Below are 19,057 nucleotides of genomic sequence, written 5' to 3'. Positions count from 1 at the left end.
AGTGAGCTGAAATGGACTGGTAATGGCCATTTTGAATCAGACAATCATATGGTCTACTATGCTGGGAATGACAACTTGAAGAGCCAAAAAGAAAATTTCAAAATCTATCCTGAAGTACAACTCTGTCAGTGATAGGATACTATCCGTATACCTATGAGAAAGACCACTTAATACAATTATTATTCAAATTTATGCACTAACCACTAAGGCCAAAGATGAAGAAATTGAAGATTTTTACTAGCTTCTGCAGTCTGAAATTGTTTGAATATGCAGTCAGGATGCATTGATAACTACTGGTGATTGGAATGTAAAAGTTGGAAACAAAGAAGGATCAGTAGTTGGAAAATATGGCCTTGGTGATAGAAACAATGAAAGAGATCACATGATAGAATTTTGCAAGACCAATGATTTCTTCATTGCAAATACCTTTTTTCACCAACATAAATGGTGACCATATACATGCACCTCACCAGATGGAATACACAGGAATCAAATAGACTACATCTGTGGAAAGAGATGATAGAAAAGCTCAATATCATCATTCAGAGCAAGGCCAGGGGCCGACTGCAGAACAGACCATCCACTGCTGATATGCAAGTTCAAGTTGAAACTGAAGAAAATCAGAACAAGTCCACGAGAGCCAAAGAACGACCTTGACTATATCCCACCTAAATTTAGAGACCTTCTCAAGAATAGATTTGATGCATTGAACACTAATGACCGAAGACCAGACAAGTTGTGGAATGACATCAAGGACATCATACGTGAAGAAAGCAAGAGGTCATTAAAAAGACAGGAAAGAAAGCAAAGTCGAAAATGGATGTCAGAAGAGACTCTTAAACTTGCTCTTGAATGTCATGTAGCTAAAGCAAAAGGAAGAAATGATGAAGTAAAAGAACTCAGCAGAAGATTTCAAAGAGAGGCTCAAGAAGAAAAAGTAAAGTATTATAATGACTTGTACAAAGACCTGGAGATAGAAAACCAAAGAGAAGAACATGCTCGGCATTTCTCAAGCTGAAAGAACTGAAGAAAAAATTCAAGCCTCAAGTTGCAATAGTGAAGGATTCTATGGGGAAAATGTTAAACAATGCAGGAAGCATCAAAAACAGATAGAAGGAATATACAGAGTCAGTATATCAGAAAGAATTAGTCCATGTTCAACCATTTCAAGAGGTAGTATATGATCAGGAACCAATGGTACTGAAGGAAGAAGTCCAAACTGCACTGAAGGCAGTGGTGAAAAACAAGGTTCCAGGAATTGATGGAATATCAATTGAGATGTTTCAACAAACGGATACAGTGCTGGAAGTGCTCACTCGCCTATGCCAAGAAATTTAGAAGACAGCTATCTGGCCAACTGACTGGAAGAGATCCATATTTATGCCTGTTCCCAAGAAAGGTGATCCAACCGAATGCGGAAATTATCAAACAACATCATTAATATCACATGCAAGTAAAATTTTGCTGAAGATCATTCAAAAGCGCCTGCAGCAGTATGTTGACAGGAAACTGCCAGAAATTCAAGCCAGATTCAGAAGTGGCCATGGAACCAGGGATATCATTGCTGATGTCAGATGGATCCCGGCTGAAAGTAGAGAATACCAGAAAGATTGTTTACCTGTGTTTTATTGACTATGCAAAGGCATTTGACTATGTGGATCATAACAAATTATGGATAACATTATGAAGAATGGGAATTCCAGAACACTTAATTGTGCTCGTGAGGAAACTGTACATAGATCAAGAGGCAGCTGTTCAGACAGAACAAGGGGATACTTCGTGGTTTAAAGTCAGGAAAGTTGTGCATCAGGGTTGCATCCTTTCACCATACCTATTCAATCTGTATGCTGAGCAAATAATCTGAGAAGCTGGACTATATGAAGAAGAAAGGGGCATCAGAATTGGAGGAAGACTCATTAACACCTGCATTATGCAGATGAATCAACGTTGCTTGCTGAAAGTGAAGAGGACTTGAAGCACTTACTGATGAAGATCAAAGACCACAGACTTCAGTAGGATCACACCTCAACATACAGCAAACAAAAATCCTCACAACTGCACCAATAAGCAACATCGTGATAAATGGAGAAAATATTGAAGTTGTCAAGGATTTCATTTTACTTGGATCCACAATCAACACCCATGGAAGCAGCAGTCAAGAAATCAAAAAATGCATTGCACTGGGCAAACCTGTTGCAAAAGACCTCTTTAAAGTGTTGAAAAACAAAGATGTCACCTTGAAGACTAAGGTGCGCCTGACCCAATCCATGGTATTTTCAATCGCATCATATGTGTGCAAAAGCTGGATAATGAATAAGGAAGGCTGAAGAAGAATTGACACCTTTAAATTGTGTTGTTGACAAAGAGTATTGAATATACATGGACTGCCAAAGAGCGAACAAATCTGTCTTGCAAAAAGTACAACCAGAACGCTCCTTAGAAGCAAGGATGATGAGACTACGTCTTACATACTTTGGATATGTTGTCAGGAGGGATCAGTCCCTAGAGAAGGACATCATGCCTGGTAAAGTACAGGGTCAGCGAGAAAGAGGAAGACCCTCAATAGATGGATTGACACAGTGGCTGCAACAATGAATTCAAGCATAACAGTTGTGAGCATGTCGCAGGAGGAGGGCAGAGCTTCGTTCTGTGGTGCATAGGGTCGCTATGAGTCTGAACCAACTGGACGGCACCTAACAATAACAACAACAACAGGGAGACATGTAAAAACAAACAAACAAACAAAAAGATCAGTTTAATTCATCAAGAAATTCAATCATTTAGTCTTGGTCAAAAAGGCTTCATGAACTTCTCCTTTATAGAGTCTTCTCCAGTTTCAGCTCTTACCACCTTATATTTGAATTATTGCAGTTAGTCTCATTGCTTCTAGACTTTTTCCAGTCAAATGCCAAATCGGTTTTTTAAATGCAATCATATTACAGTTGGTCTCTTTAACCACGGGTTCTGCATTTGCAAATCAACCAACTACGAATTAAAAATATTTTTTAAAAAGTTCCAAAAAGCAAAACTTGAATATGACAGACACTAAGCATTATCCTTAATTCGCACGAATGAAATGATGTGTAGGCATACCTTGGCATAGCCTCCCACCCTTTTACACATCCTCAATCTCTCTCCAACACCCTTTGTTTGAACACTGTTTGCGTTGCATCTGCTTTGTTTACTACTTGTGTTGTGTGCACCCCCTTTGTTTCTGTGAAGAAATGGCTCCTAAAAACCAATTTAGTGGTCAAAGCAATCCCTCAAATACTAAAAGGAGCATAAAGTGCTATCTCTTGATGAGAAAATAAAAATCTTAGATTTTTTTTTTTAATTTTATTTATTTATTTTGTTGTTGTTAAGGATATACAGAGCAGAACATATAGCAATGCGGCAGTTTCTACATGTAATATTCAGTGTCATTGTTTACATTCTTTGAGTTGTGCAACCATTCTTATCCTCTTTTTCTGAGCTGTCCCTCCCCTATCAACATAAACACACTGCCTCCTAAGGTTCCTATCTACTCTTTCGAGTTGCTGTTGTCAATTTGATGCCATATCGATAGTTCATAAAAGAGCATAATGCTCAAGGCAGACATTTTTTACTAGTTAAGATAAACTATTCTTTGGTTTTAAGAAGACTTCAGGAAATATTTTTGGGCAGAATTCTTAAATCATTGTCAAACAAGGAAAAAGTGAATCATTCTCAAACAAATGAAAGTGAGAGAGTTATGTGAAAAACCATTAATGAAACGAATAGTTCTTTAGAGAAAAATCAGATTAATGACTGTAAATATTAACTTTGTTTTACATTAAAATATGGATTGATCAGCTTGCTCATGGAATCAGATATTCTTGTTAAATTAATTTTCTGGCTAATGGGAGATGGAAGTTTAACTGGAAAAATCTTCCTGTAGAAAAATCTTTCTAAAATGAATTAGTCTACTTTCCCCCTTATTTATTATTGTGTTGATTGTTTTGCTTGTTTCCTAAGGGTAGAAAAGAACAATTTACAAAACACCAAATAAAATTAAGAGGCTACATCCAAAAAACCAAACCCATCACCATCAACTCAATCTAAGCTTATAGGGAACTTACAGGACAAAGTAGAACTGTCCCATAGGGCTTCCAAGCAGCAGCTGGCGGATTAGAACTTCAGATCTTTTGGTTAGCAGCTGAGCTCTTAACCACTACACCATCAGAGGCTGCTTACAGGTCCCTAAACCAAGAAGCTCAAAGAATATTCTTGCCAAATAGGTGGGAAGAGATAAATGAATTATAATAGAATACTGCTGGGGAGGTGAACTCCTTTCCAGTGTTAATTGCTTTGCTAATAGCTCAAGGCTGCTAGAAAGGGAAGTAACAGTTTAGGGGGAAACTAGCGTCCAGACATAGAAGAGCCTTCTCAGAAGCCGCAGAATTAGCAGCCTTAGTGAGAAGCTGGCATATGGTACCATTGGCTCCCAATGGGAGAAACAAACAGAAGATCCCACCCAGCAAAGCACCCTGAGAATAACTTGTTTGGCTTGATGTTATCCAGTAACCACCTATTCTTAAATCTTCATATAAAAATTCTTTTTTTTTTCTTTGCTCTTTTTTATCTTTTTATTGTGCTTTAGGTGGAAGTTTACAGAGCAAATTAGTTTCTCATTAAACAATTAATACACATATTGTTTTGTGACTTTTGTTGCCAACCGTGCAATGTGTCAACACTCTCCTCATCTCGACCTCAGGTTCCACATTTCCATTTGTACAGCTTTCCTGTCCCTTCTTGCCTTCTTTTCTTGGCTTTTGGGCTGGTGTGCCCATTTAGTCTCGTATACATGGTTGAACAATGTGTGTTATTGTTTGTTTTATAGACCTGTCTAATTTTTGGCTAAAGGGTGAACTTCAAGAGTGACTTCTGTACTGAGTTTAAAAGGTGTCCAGAAAAATCTTAGGTCTTTTGGAAAGTGTTGTGTCGCTTGCTGCAGTGGGCCATAAGTTTGTTAAGAAAGAATTAAACATTCACACAATAAAGCAGAAAGAAGCTGAAATTTGTGCAGGTGTTAGTTGAAATATCATCCCTACAATGGCAAAATTGGCCTCTGTGTTTCTTGATAAACTGCTTGCAAAGAACGAAAAGCATTATTAAGTGTAAGCATTAACAAGTATTTACATAGCATTTACAATGTTTTAGGTTATAAGTAATCTAGAGATGATTTAAAGTATACTGGATGATGTGTGTAGGTTATATACAAATACTGTGCCATTTTATACAAGGGACTTGAGCATCCTCAGATTTTGATATCCACAGGGGTCCTGTGTCGCAGCGGCGACGGTAATCGGGACAGCGAAGACAGTAACCAACTGCACAACTCTTACAGAGAAGTGGGGCCAGGAGGGTCACTCTGAGGAGTCGACCCCCTCTTCAGTCCCAGGAGTTTATTTTATAGTCAATACAGCAATCAATAAGGCAATTAACAAAACAATGGGCTTTGAGTACGGGCGAGGAAGAAGGAATTCAGGTAAACAAGTCAATCAGTAAAGGGACAATAGGGTTTGGGAGAACACATCTGGACAAGTCTCGACATGTTGGAGACAAGTCTCAACATGCTGTGCAGCATAGAGGCCTGTGGGGGCTGCAGTTGTCAATAGTACAGCCATGTTTAAATGGCATATATCCCCACAGTCCTGGAACAAAATCCCTGTAAATAGCAAGGGACAACTGCAGTCTGCTACCAGGAAGACATCAATGTTTGATGCCTCTAAGATAAATTCAGATTTCCTATTGTGGCATTTGAAATTCTCATTAAATGGATCCACTCCCGTCCTTATTTTCCACACTCACCAACAGCTTTCACCAATAGCTCTGCCAGTTTTCTACATACATCCTTCACGTCCCTAATTCCCTACTGCCGTTGTCACATTCCTCATTTCCATAAACATTGACTCTGCTCATGCTTTTATTTCTGTTTTTCCCTCATATCAATTTTTTCCCACTCTTTATACATCTATTATTTCTGATGCTACTTAATAACTAAATACCCCAGGCTACACTGATCTCCATATTCTGCATTCCCAAGCACATGCTATATACCCAACACAACCTAAAATTTGTTTTGTTTAATCTACATTTTCTTTTCCTCCCCATATGCGTATGTCCAATTTTCTTATTAGATTTTTAGTATGTGGAGATTAACTGTGACTTAATTTTCTGTGCAAGGAGCTATAAAACAGTATGGGGAAGAGGCATCATTAATTTAAATCCTAATCCCATTCAGATGCCTGCAAGAACTTGGGCACACTACTTAATATTTCAATGTATGAGTTTTTAACTCTGGAAAAGCATGAAAAATATTGCCTAACTCCTTGGAAGGTAATATATCTGAAAGTTGTTGTTTTGTGTCTAGCAGAGAGTGAATTCTCATTAAACCATTTTTTCCTTTCATATTTGCACATTTAAGTGATCAGTAATTTTTTGTTGTTGTTTAGTGTTCTAGGATTTTAACTATTTTCTGCCTCATTTTTGCTGAGCAGGATCTCCAGCTTTCTGTTAATGCTCATAATATACCAATAATTTACCTGGGAATTGGTGCAGCTTAGTGATATTCCTAATAACAAACAAGTAATGCTCTCTTAGGGGGAAATCTCTTGAATTAATTGATATATTCAGGAATAGTACTGTCACGCATCATGGACAACTATCAAACTATGTGATAACATTCAAATCCATAGGACTTTCAAATAAATTGCAATTTTTCAACAAAGATTGATCAATTACCATTATACAAACACTCTATTTCAGAGACCCTAACAAGAAAACTGACTAACGCTAAAGATAAAGATGTTCTTGATTTGAGAATACATATTCTGTATAAATCCATATTCAAACATGAAATCTTGAACAACTCAAAGAAAGTTGACACTAGAATTCAAATGCACAGTTATCTTCTGATAGATGGTGTGGCTTAAGTCACTAATACATGAGAACTTGAAACGAGTGTAAGTTTGCAAGACTATGCTTAGAGATTCCAGAAATTTGTCAAGAATGCTAAATGAAGGCTACCTTTATATACCGATTTTTATTCCTAGGGTTTGTTGGATATGTTGAAAAATGTAGCTAATTCTACTCTGACACAATTTGTGACCCCAGGAGTAATCATTTAAATGGCTCCTAAGAGACCTTAAAAACCCGTTGCTATTGAGTTGATTCTGACTATATCAACCCTATAGGACAGAGTAGAACTGTCCCATGGCGTTTCCAAGGAGCAGCTGGTGGATTGAAACTGCTGACCTTTTGGTTAGCAACCAAGCTCTTAACCACCACATCACCAGAGCTCCTGGTAGACCTTAGTAGTTTAGATTTTACAGAATCCCTCCTTTCTGAACTTATTTAACCATTTATACATTATTTGACTTGAAAATAATCATGGTTTAGTGATTTAATATTTGATCTACAAAGTGGTCAGTTTCCATTTTCCCAGAATCCTTGACTTTGAAAAAAGTTTATCTAATAAAAATCAATTTGTCACAGGAAATATTTGCTTCAGAATGTTATGAGGTATTCTCTTCTTCTTAATTCTTTTCATGACATTTATTACATCCTTATTTCTTAGACTATAGATAAAAAGGTTTAATAAAGGAATTACTACAGTATAAAAAATAGCGACTGGTGTATCTTTATACCCTTCTTTAAATGAACTTGGCTGAATGTACATGAAGAGAAGAGAGCCATAGAATATTGAGACAGAGAAAGTGAGATGCATAAGTAGATAAAGCTTTGCCTCTTCCCTCTTTGGATTTCATTTTGAAAATTGTGAAAACGATGCAAAGGTAAGAGATTAGGACTATGGTAATAGTGAAGATTTGAACAAACCCTGCAAAGATAAGGACCATCAGTTCATTGATATAAGCGTCAACACAGGAGACTCTGTATAATGGAAGAACATCACAAATAATGTGATTGATTTGATGAGATCCACAGAAGGTTAACCTTAACAGAAGTATTACATGAATCATGGAATGCAGGCTCCCAGCTACATAGGACCCTGTGGTCATCTGAATGCAGAGTTGTTTCGACATCATGGTGTGGTACTGCAGTGGACTACATATTGCCACATAGCGATCATAGGCCATTGCTGCCAGGAGAAAGCAGTCCACAGTTTCAGCAAAGCAGAAAAAAATAAAATTGTGCCATGCATTCATAGAGGGAAATCATTCTGTCCTCAGAAAAGAAGTTTCCTAACATCTTGGGGGTAATGGCACAGGAACAGCAGGAATCCATCAGAGCCAGGTTGCCCAGAAAGATGTACATTGGTGTGTGGAGAAGGTGCTGCATGAAAATCAACACCACCAAACCAAAATTCCCCACCATGGTGATCAGATAAACAGCAAAGAATACCACAAACAGAAGGAACTTTAGCCCTGGGTGATGTAAATCCTATGAGGACATACTCAGTTGTCAAGGAGTAATTGTCGCTTCCCCTGTTGTCTCTGAAATACAGGCATACATACTTCTGGGAAATGTTAGTTCCCCTAAAGTATCACCTTCTATGACCTCAAGTGCTGAAGGTCAAGATTCACAAGAATATTTTGATAATTTCAAGGAAATTCTTGCAGTGAAAAGCTTTTTGTATATGAATTTTAAAAAGATAGTGGACAAATACAGGGTACCGTAGATTTACTGATCTCAAATATTTCAATGTCAGTTTTTGTATTAACAAACCTTAAAATGTACTTAAAATCCATTTTCCTGTATATATATATTTTTTTTCCACTGAGAAACTTTTTTTACATACTATCACAATGGAGTGAAAATTTAAAAATAACAAAATATGGATGTGTTAAATTTACAATTTAGAAAGTGCACAAAGGTCACTAATTATTAAGGAGGGAACTATTTAAAGAAAATTACCTTGGAAAGCTAGAGAAATAAAAATGCATTGATTTCCTTAATAAGTTAATTGGTGTATATCATCTTTACATTTCTATGAACACATTCTGCTATGATGGAGCAAATTTTCTGAGACTAGTTGTAAATAAAATATTAATATTTTCCTTCTTTATCTGGGTACTTTCCATTTCTAACCTTAAGGGTCTCCTGTTTTTTCTAATATTATGAGATTTGGTGATCATACTCTAATAATTATGACCATTTTATGAGAATTGATAAACATCCAGTATGTGTCCTCTTCAGTTTGTTCCATACAGACTTCTACCATTTTTCAGATAGAAGCTTCTGATTGTTTGATTACTTATTTAAGGTCATGTTCTCCTAATTATTTCCAGAACTATTTATCTTTGCTGGAGTTCAGTGGCCATTACTTCATGACATTGTCAAATGCAACACTGCTGCCAAGAAGACTTTAATATTTGTTGTCTCTAAGATAATTACAAATTCTTTGGGACATTTAAGGTTCTCTGTAACCTGATCCACATCCATCCTTACTTCCCACATACACCAACAGCTCTTCCAGCTTTCTGACTCTGTCCACTCATTGTTCAACTTCCTCATTCCCATCCCCAGTGCCATGCTTACTTATTTCCGTAAACACTGACCCTGCCCATGCTATTATTTCTTACAAATCATTATTCGAAATATAGATATTTGACTCTTTGACCAAATATCTGTATACTTTTGATACTTTTTTTTTTAACTTTATTTATTTTTTTATTGTACTTCAGGTGAAGGCTTACGGAACAAATAGTTTCTCATGAAACAGAAGTACACATGTTGTTTTATGACATTGGTTAACAACTCCACAACATATCAACCCTCTAACTTCTCAACCTTTTTTTTTGTTGTTGGTGAAAATACACATAGCCAAACATACACCATTTCAAAAATTTCTACATGTTCAGTTCAGTAACGTTGACTACGCTCTTCCAATTGTGCTGTTATTCTCACTTTAGATGAAGGCTTACAGAACAAAATAGTTTCTCATTTAACAGTTACTACAAATGTTGCCCTATGACGATGGTTAACAATCTCACAACACATCAACAATATCCTTACTCAACCTTGGGTTCCCTATCACCAGCTTCCCTGTCCCCTTCTGCTTTCTGGCCCTTGTCACTGGACTCCTGTACCTTGTTAGTGTCATTTGGTTTTACAGGGCTGTCCACTCCCAGTCTGAACAGTGAACCTCGGAGGTAACTTCACTACTGAGCTAAAAGGGTGTCTGGGGCCATACTCTCGGGGTTCCTCCAGTCTCCTTTAGGCCAGTAAATCTGGTCTTTTTTTGTGGGTTAGAATTATGCTCTACATCCTTCTCCAGCTCTGTCCAGAACCCTCTGCTGTGATCCCGGTCAGAGCAGTCAGTGGTGGTAGCCGGGCACCATCTAGCTGTACTGGACTCAGTCCGGTGGAGGCCTTGGTAGCTGTGGACAATTAGTCCTTTGGACTAATCTTTTCCCTGTATCCTGTTCTCTTCATTCTCCCTTGCTCCTGAAGGGATGAGACCAGTGGAGTATCTTAGATGGCCGCTCACAGGCTTTTAAGACCCCAGACACTACTCACCAAGGTAGAATGTAGAGCACTGTCTTTATAAGCTGTGTCATGCCACCTGAGCTAGATGTTCCCCGAGACCATGGTCCCCACAGCCCTCCCCCCAGCAATTCAGACCCTCAGGGAGTTTGGATGTGTCTATGGGGCTTCCATGACCTTTCCTTGTACAAGTTGTGCTAGTTTCTCCTGTACTGTGCACTGTCTTACCCTTCACCCAAAATACCACTTATCTATTGTCTATTTAATATCCCCCCTCACCCCTCCCATCCCTGGTAACCAGCAAAGATTGTTACATTTTGTGTGTGAACTTTTTCATGGGTTTTTACAATAGAGGTCTCATACAATATTTGTCCTTTTGTGATTGACTTATTTCACTCAGCATAATGTCCTCCAGCTTCATCCATGTTATGAGATGGTTCACAGATTCATTGTTGTTCTTTCTCTTTGCATAGTACTCCATTGTGTGTATGTACCATAGTTTGTTTATCCATTCATCTGTTGATGGGCATCTAGGTTTTTTCCATCGTTTTGCTATTGTGAAGAATGCTGCCGTGAACATAGGTGTGCATATGTCTATTCGAGTGACTTGATACTTTTTTAAGACATAGTTTACATACAAAGGTATGTAATAAAATTTTACCTAAATAACCCAGACCACACTGATCTTCATTTTCTGAGTCCTTCAGCATATGTTATATACCCAACATAATCTAGATTCCTCGTGTTCAATCTACATTGCTTTTTTATATGTGTATGCACAAATTGCTTATTAGATGGTAAGCATTTTGAAATTAACTCTGACTTCTACTTCTGTGAAGGGAGCTGTAAAATGCTATAGTAAAAAGGCAGAATTTATCCAAATCTTAGCTCCACCCTGATCACCTGGGACAAGTGAACTTGTTTCCAGTATCCCACTAATGATACTAAGTGACCACTGTGGCCTCTGCAAATTGAGATTATTAACTTTGAAGAAGAGCCAACAAAGGAAATTATTCAAAACTCTTAATCTGAAACCATTTAGGTGTCTTTCTATTGCTTGAATTGACTTTTCAAAAATTGTATGTAACAGGGATTCGGGCAGACATGGCTGTAGCAGCATGCTTGTCCGTTTTCCTATTCTTGCCTATTCTGTAATATTCTTTGGATTCGGGCAGACATGGCTGTGGCAGCATGCTTGTCTGTTTTCCCATTCTTGCCTATTCTGTAATATTCTTTGGACTTGGGCAGACATGGCTGTGGCAGCATGCTTGTCTGCTTCCCACTTTTGTCCTTTTGAATATATGCCAAATAAAACTTTCTTTTTACTTTACTAAACTTTGTGATGTTTTTCCCCTACAACAGTCAATGGTGCTGTGAGCAGGGTCTGAAGCTACGAATCCAGTCAACTTCGAAGAGACCTGGACTGCGGAGCAGAAGCCCGCAAAGAAAGGTCCTGTCTTCTGGACCCACGTGTTCCCACTCCATGTCCCTTTGACATTGACGGGGTGAGTGCTCTCAGAAAATGAACCTTTGCTTATTCTTTTGTTGTTCTCTTTCTCATGTTTTCTTAAGTTTTGTTTGGTAAATTTATTTGTAAAACAGGGTAATTGATTAAGGAGAATCTTTCTTAGATTTTTGTTTGATCATTTGGTTAAGAGAGACATTTAGTAACTCCTTAAGTGAACTGCAGTTAAGGCCTGGATTTGGGCGTTTGAAGAGGTAATTCTATTTTCAAAGAGCTTTGAGCCACTATAAGCCGCAAAGAAATTCTGGCACGGGTCAACCGGTAAAAGCCATTAGGGCGGTCGCCGGCACTCATCACGAGTGTTGAAGTCTCCCGTGACAGGATAAGGTGGTCACGAGACAGGCTGGAGCATTAGGCTGCCTGCCACTTGCAAGAAAAATCTCGTGCAACGAAGGTACACATTGGTCTAAGCAAAACACTGTCCAAACCCCGCGGCGTTCCTTATTAGGTTTTTTTTGTGGCTCAGAGAAAACCTGGAAAGTAGTGCTCTGTTTTGCCAAATTCTCAGGGGGAGGTGGCAACTCCTGACCTGTGTTTTGATATTTAAGGGGAAGTTATAGTTTTGTACCTGTTTTTTCCGTTGAATTGAGTCGATCTTACCAAAAATTACTATATACACTTTTAGAAACTAGGATCCCCATATCCTTGTTTTGTGTGGTATTGTCTGGTGAGTTTATGTGGTCTTTCTGTCTCCTTTTGTTCTAAGAGCTTGCTTCTGGTCTAGAGCATTGTGTCTAAGTTTGTCTTGTGTTAGATTGGTGGCTATGGCTAAGAATTGTAGTTTTTTGCAAGGCTAGTCATAGAACTCTGTTCCTTCTTCGTCCAGAAAAAACTGCATCTTGTGTCTGTTTTATGATTTAGATTTTTAATAGCTACTTAGAGAAACTTTGATATACATTGGCCTATTTAAAAAGTACATTAAGATCTTTATGTTCTATACTATGTCAATCTTAAAAGCAAAACCTTTCTAAGTAACTTAAGCTAGATATTATATGAAATGTGTTTTATTTAAGGAAAAAGGATAGTTTTGTCTTAAAGTAAAAGTAGCAGTTCCAGAACAGTAAAAAAGAAAGAAATTAGCTATCTTCTGTCTTTCAAAATGCTTCCATCAATTTAAATGTATGTAAATGTCTTCCTCGAGTCAAGAGAGTGAGGGCGGGGCACAATCAGGCCCCTGCAGCTCCCAGTCTCCCAGGTCCTGTAGCTCCAGAGAGCGTTTGAAAGACCCCTTTCTAGCTAGGTGGAGACTCTTTTAAGACAAAAGATGAGAAAAATTGCTGTTTTGCTATAGTTATCAGAAATTGGGTAGATCCTAATCATAGAACTGTAAACAAGTTCTATTATAGGGGAAATTTAAGAAGTAAAAAAAATAGAAATCACAATGAGACGCACCTGAAGTGGCCTGGAAAAATGCTTCCATCAGTAGCCAAACACTTAAGGTTATATCCTTATCAGTGAATTGGTCAAGTGAGCAGAGACTTTGTGATTTCCAAAGCTAGTTGATAAAATCTTTAAGGGCTAAAATTATATTGGGAAAAATATGAGTAGTAAAAGTTAAATGAAATCTTAGAATGTTTAAATAGACTTTCAACAACAGTTACGTTTTATGATATATAGGCTTAAAATAATTTTGACATTTTTGGTAAGTTATTGATGTTATTAAGTTATTAGATATTTGTCATAATTTAAGTTTATATACTTTTGCTTTTTACGCCACAAGAGAAAGGATAGACAGATATATATATTTAAGTCTGCTAATGAGTGTATTCATTTTTGCCATTGAAAGGGATGCACTATAAAAGATATGCAACAAAGACAACATTTAAGAGGTTTATTGAAAAAGAAATTTATTGGATATGGTCAAGTTTCATCTGTCTGACTAAAGTTTACTGGTTTAATTTATGAGATTTTTGGGAGTTTTAATGTTAAGTAGCATATAAAACAAAGAATTGGGTTTCTCGATGTTAAAATAACAATTTTCTTTAATTTCTGAGTTAAAGGGTTAATTTATTTGTATAATCTGCCTGGAAGGCAAAGGTTTGACCTCTCATTAGAATAAGATTCCTGAGTCTGAATATTAAGCCACATGGCTTTTAGTAAAGAAGGCTAAGGTTTTTACTTTAAGATATTTGGTTAAATCTCTTAAGTATTGTTTCACAGTGACCTATAAGATTATTATTATATCTTTATTTCTAGCTTGGTCCCAACTTTATCTTCTTGAATCTAGCATCATCAAAGCCAATGGTTTGATTGGAGAATTCACATCATTTACCTATGAAGTTTTTTTTATTACTATTCAGGTATCAGGTATTTAGGGATTTGATAATCTTGGTATATTCTTAGTAGATCCTGACTGTATGGTATTTTGTCTCAAAATGATTATGCATTGTATCTGAAGCTCTTTGAATATGGTTAATGGCTATATTTAGAAATATTTTTATCTAAAGTTTTTTTTAACTGATTTTATTTGGGCTTTATGTTGGGCTTATAATTAATTACTATCAAGTCTTTCACTGTTAAGAATATTATGTTTATGAATTAATCATGGCCATATTAAGTTCTGTCATCTGCAGATAAGTTTTTACTTTGCTGATTTGCTGAAAAACTTTTGATCAATATATCTCAACAAAAAGGTGGACTGTACTAGACTTGCTAAAAAGGCTGTGACTATACTGAATAAAATTTCCAGAACTCCTATGCGGAAGCTGATGGGCTCACAGACTGCAGCTGATCCAGGATCACGTGGAACAGAAATTTACTTAAGACTGAGTAAACTAAAGGAAACTATGGTTTTTTTAAATACTGCTGATATTTTAAGGTCCTAGTTTCTGGATATAAGAAATATTCTCCTTTCTCCTAAATTATCTAACTAATGGGTTTAGATATTGTAACTCTTGAATTAGAAGTTCCTGTTGGTAAACTTAGCCAAGTTGTAGATATCATAACCAGAGAACTGTCTGAAATTTGAGCTATGATTTTACAAAATAGAACAGCATTAGATTTCCTGTTAGTCTCTTAAGAAACAGTTTGTGCCTTAATAGATAAATGTTGCTGTATTTATATTAATACTCAATCTGAGATTTTGCAGAATGTAGTTGCTGTTGAGGCACATGAAAAGCAGTTACTGATGCTGCTTATGTAGAGACCAACACCTCATGAGATTTATTTCCTTTGTTCAAAGACCTTAGGGTCATGGTTTCATTTGTTATTTTAGACAATTGGCCTAATGTAATTGTTAGTGTTTCTGTTTTATTTCCTAGTTTACTGTATGGTGCCTGGGATCTTAAAAACCAGATGATGTCCAATTACCATTTATTGAACATTTTTGTTAAAAGATTCTATAACAAGATCATGATCCAAAGGAAAGAATGATGAGAGAGTTGTATATAATTCTCCTGGAATCCAGATTTCTGGCTTTCAGGGAGGTTGAGGCAACCCACACAGGCTATTGCCTTTGGGTGTCCTTTTGAACCCTGAGCTTTGAGAAAAAAAATTGGTTCCTGAAGGTACTTTGAGTCAAACAATGGTCCAGATAAACTAGTAAGACCATTTAGCTCTGGGTATTGAGCTTTTTTTTTGAAGAATTCAGTCTGTGTCAGGAAACTAACTTCAAAGATCAGACTGAGAGTTATGTTTAGGGTAAATTAGTAATTACTTTTATCAGTCTTTAAGACAATGTCGTATGAAATACCTGTGTAATGTTTCTGTCACCCTCTTAAGATGTAGAAAATTATGCATCTTAAAGAAACCAGATTCTCAGCGGAGATGGACCTCATGGCTCAGACTCCGTTTTGTCTTTGGTTCCATTTCTGCTTCTGAGAAAGTGACTCATGACTGTTAATAGGTAAACCAAGGAGGGGCAGCTTGCCCTTGGGAAGAACATTTAGTATGTTTTAAACAGACTAACTGAAGACCTCCTACAGGAAAGGTCCATCCTGTATTATCTTGCTAATAATTTGTTCTCTAATGAAAACTTGTGACATGTAAATTTTTCTGTATTTTCTGTTTCTTCTAGACAAACTTTGTGTGCTCCTCATGGATATATGTTTCTGTGTAAATATGTTTCTAATTTAGATGATTTCTTTCCAACTGATAGTGAATTTGTGTGGGCAATCTCTTGTTTAGATTCCTGACAAATGCACAGACAATGCACTTCAGAAACTTTAGGATTATCTCAGAACTGACTTGATGGCACCTAACAACAACAAACCTGAATTATTTTGTAGAATTATTTCGTGACTTTACCTGTCTATTTTGAAATTGTACCTTATAATCAGAAAAAGTCAGAATGAATTGCAGTATTGTGTCTTATCCTAACTCCTCATAGTATTCAATTTAGAGAAAAACTGGAAAGATAACTAATGAGTTGAACTCTAAGAACAATGAAGATAATAAATTTTGATAAATAAATATTTATGGATGTCGATATTAAAAGTCAAAAGAAATTAGAATATTTCTCTTACCTGGATTTCTCTGAGAAGGGGAATAGCTTTTTACTTGCCTTATGGTATTAAAGAATAGAATTTATGAATATAAATCTTGGTCTCTAAAACACTTGAGATTCAAAGAATGAAAATCTCAGAGACTACTAATAGTTCAGTGACTATAATTACAGTGTTGAGTTTGTTTTCCAACTAATCCTAAAGGGATTTTCCTGAATTGACATCAGCATATTTCTGTGAGGAGATTCAGTTCGTAAAACATAGAAATCATGCAGCATTAATTAAAGATGCTCTATAAGACAGTGTGGTTAAAGCGAATGACCCTCATTAAAGTTTATGATAATCATCTTGTTGACTCTTAAGTAACTGATCTAATTTTTAAATCCTGTTCACCATTCTGTGCATACAATGTAAAACGGGTAGAAAAGTCTCAGACTGGTTTGACCACTTATTGAAGGAATATTACAATTTTACACTTAATGTGGCTTATGAAAGTTAATTAGGATTTGGTGAGGAAAAGATGAAAAGGTGTACGGAGTTCAGCCAAGGTCACTGACTTCTTCACTCTTTGAATTGATGCTGTCCCCAAGTCTTTTAAGTCCTCATTGGAAAAACTTTGATACCCCTATTGTCTTAATTATCTAGTTCTGCTAAAATAGAAATAACATGAGTGGATGGCTTTAACAAACAGAAGTTTATTTTCTCAAGTTTAGGAGGCTAGAAGACCACATTCAGGGTGCCAGCTCTAGGGGAAGGCTTTCTCTCTCTGTTGGCTCTGGAGAGGTCCTTGTCTATTTTATCTCCTTCTCCTACACATTCTTCATGTAGCTTGGCATTTTACTTCCCCCATCATCTTGTAGGGACCCTGGAGGCACAGTTAAGCATTTGGCTGCTAACCAAAAAGTCAGCAGTTCGAATCCACCAGTTGCTCCTTGGAAACCCTATGGGGCAGTTCTACTCTGTCCTGTAGAGTCACTATGAGTTAGAATAGACTTGATGGCAATGGGTTTGGTTTTTGGTTGTGGAGTCTCTATTTCTCTCATATACTTGCTTAATCTCTTTTATATCTCAAAAGATATGGACACAAGATACACCCTACACTTATCCAGCCTCACTAACATAACAATGACAACGCTTTCCCAAATAGGATTTTAACCACAGGTAAAAAGTTAGAATAAACAACATATATTTTGGGGGATCACAATTCAGTCCATAACCTTCCACCCTTTGGCCCCCCAAAATTCTTGTCCTTACCACATGTGAAACACATTCACCCCATCACATCATCCCAAAAGTTTCAAATGAACTCCAAGTCCAAAATTTCAACTTCTGAAGCATTTACATCAAACATGCATGAGACTGGAAGTATTCCTTCTTGGAGCAAAATTGCTTTTCATCTGTTAACTTGTGAAATCTAGACTACAAATTATCTATTTCCAAAGTATGATGGTGGAACAGGCACAAAGTGAACATTGTCTTTACAAATGGGAGAAACTGGAGGAAAAGAATGGATAATGAGCACCAAGAAAGTCCAAAACCCAGCAGAACAATTTACATTAGCTGTCAAGTCTTGAAAATAATCTTGTATTCTCTGAAACCATCTGAGCAATGGCCCTGCCTTCCAGACTCTGAGTGTTGGCCATGCTTTCTGAATTCTGTGTGAAGGCCCCTTGGCCGTGGACTTCAGTGTCACCCTACAGGCCCACTTGTATGGCAACTCTGCTCCTTGGCTCTGGGCGACCCCGTTCTCTTAGTCTATCTGAGTGGCAACCACATCCCCTTGGTCCAGGAGGACTTGTTTTTCTACTCCTTGGGGAGGGCACCCCCATCTTCTCAGCTTTGAGTGGTGGCCACATCTCCCTGGAGCACCTTAGCAGAAGCCCCACAATCTGGAACTGAACTAGCGAAGATCCAACTCTTTGAAACCTAGGAGGCTCTGACCCATCGTTTGAGATCCAGGAGACCATGGTCCTACCCTTTGAAACTAAGAAGGCCCTGCTTCCCATGTGCCTTCCAACAGTTCTGCTGATCTCCAAGCTGCTCCAGGGATGGTCCTTTTTTCTTGGAGGAAAACAGATATAGTTCCTTCAGCCTTTTTCCTGCCTGTAGAATTCCAAGAGACAGATAGCTTTCTTTCCTTTCATCCTGTCCCTGTCTTCTTCAGTGTAAGTTGATGGGTTTTCTGCTGTAGCAGTTGGTTATCTGCATCAGTCATAGGTTCACTCTCCTTAGCAAAAGATTGAGTCATCAAGTCCTTGGTGAGCATTTAAGGGCACGTGTCCTTACTTTGTACAACAGAATTTTCCAAATCTTTAAGTTCTGGTTTCATTTTGCACAGTTCATTTTTAAATCCACCTCTTTCCTCTCACATTTTACTATAAGTGGCAAGAAGAATCCTTGCAACCATTTTAAGCTCTTGCCTAGAAATCTTCTCAGCCAGATATCCAAGTTCATCACTTACAAGTTCTACCTTCCACCAAACATTTGAAAACATAATTCAGACAAGTTCTTTGCCATTGTATAAAAAGCATTGCCCTTCCTCCATTGTCCAATTACAAGTTCATCATTTTATTTTAAAGCCTCACCAGAAGCACATTTAACATCTGTATTTCTGACAATATTC

General features: G+C 37.3%; 1 pseudogene; it reads right to left on the bottom strand.

Moving 5' to 3' along the window:
• Positions 1 to 7,470: 7,470 nt before the first annotated feature.
• Positions 7,471 to 12,286, bottom strand: LOC101343485 (olfactory receptor 5K1-like; annotated as a pseudogene).
• Between the last annotated feature and the right edge of the window lie 6,771 nt (positions 12,287 to 19,057).

The sequence above is a fragment of the Trichechus manatus genome, unplaced genomic scaffold (assembly GCF_000243295.1).
Source record: "Trichechus manatus latirostris isolate Lorelei unplaced genomic scaffold, TriManLat1.0 scaffold00299, whole genome shotgun sequence".
Classification (NCBI taxonomy): Eukaryota; Metazoa; Chordata; class Mammalia; order Sirenia; family Trichechidae; genus Trichechus; species Trichechus manatus.
The sequence above is the reverse complement of the archived record's forward strand: the minus strand, read 5'-3'. Positions and strand labels throughout refer to the sequence as shown.